The following is a 1,338-nucleotide window of genomic DNA, read 5'->3' as shown; positions in this document are numbered from 1 at the left end:
CTAAAAAAAAAAAAAAAGAGAGAGAGACCAACAGATGGAGAAAATGATTTACATTGCGAGCCTGCCTCATTGCACATGCTACTTGATGAAGCAGATAGAGTGAAAGGAGCAATGTGTGTTTAGGGTACTCGCTAGCTCTCTTCGGGAGGAGGGACTTCAGAACCTTCTTAACTTTTATCCTTCCATTTGAGATTTTTTTGCTCATGCTATTTGATAACATCACTCACCTGAGTACCAGAGCCTTTGCAAGGGTTTCTTTTTTATTTTATTTTATTTTTTGAGTTGGAGTCTCACTCTGTCACCCAGACTGAAGTGCAGTGGCCGCTCCCGGCCGTCGCAGCCTCAACCTGCTGGGGCTCCGGCAGTCCTTCCGTCTCAGCCTTCCAAGTAGCTGGAACTACAGGCGCGCGCTACCATGCCTGGCTAGGTTTTTGATTTATTGTAGAGAGTGCCACCATCTAAGGGGGCACTCTTGTCTGGCCAAGTTGCCCAGGCTGGTCTCGAACCCGCAGGCTCAGGCAATCAACTCACCTCGGCCTCCCAAAGCATGGGATTACAGGCTAAGCCACCGAGTCTGGTCTGCAAGAGTTTCAATGCCTTTGTAAGGAGTTTCAATACATGCATACATGAATGAGCCCTGGTTTTTAAGGATGGGCAGGGACCCCAGGATGAAAGCCACTCTGAGGCTCAGAATGAAGAAAAACCAACTCCTAGGTGTGCAAATATAGGTTCACTAATTTATTAATCCTAAATTCTCACAGGAGGAAGTCAGAATAGATGTTTCCCAGGGCACTCTTGTCTTCTGGTGGCCTGCTGCAAGTTAGCAGTTTTCCATTTCTGTTCCCTCTCCAAGGATGGCCATCTGTAGAGCCTTGCCTGCTCTCCCAAATACCTAAAGGATCATCACCAACTTGGAGCTGGGGAGTATTTATTATTCCAGATCAGCTGCTGAGTCCTCTACCATGTGCTGGACCCTGTGAGGGATACTCAGGACACACCCTTTCAAGTAGATTGTGGTCTAGCGAAATAGCACACGTGTACATAAATACCCACAATACACTGCTGAAAGTGTGTTCTCATGGTGCTGTCAATGAGATACATAAAGGGAGTTTCAGGAGTCCTGGCGTAAACGGCAGTCCTTATGGCTGGGAGGATTGGAGAAGGCTTCGTTTGGTGATTTTTGGGTTAGAACTTGAAGGACGAGCCAGGCTCGGTGGCTCAACCTGTAATCCCGCGCCTTTGGGAGGCTGAGGTGAGTGGATTGCATGAGCCTGAGGGTTCGAGACCCGCCTGGGCAGCGAGACCTCATCTCTACAATAAGTCAAAAAATCAGGCGGG

The 1,338-nt window shown here is 48.3% G+C and overlaps 1 protein-coding gene across 2 annotated transcripts in view; it reads left to right on the top strand.

Moving 5' to 3' along the window:
- The window catches only part of LIPH (lipase H), a 48,747-nt gene that overhangs the window by 12,667 nt on the left and 34,742 nt on the right, over positions 1–1,338 (top strand). The window lies entirely within an intron of this gene.

Source organism: Carlito syrichta, unplaced genomic scaffold, assembly GCF_000164805.1.
Source record: "Carlito syrichta isolate Samal-C Ts95f unplaced genomic scaffold, Tarsius_syrichta-2.0.1 Scaffold308888, whole genome shotgun sequence".
Lineage (NCBI taxonomy): Eukaryota > Metazoa > Chordata > Mammalia > Primates > Tarsiidae > Carlito > Carlito syrichta.
The sequence above is the reverse complement of the archived record's forward strand: the minus strand, read 5'-3'. Positions and strand labels throughout refer to the sequence as shown.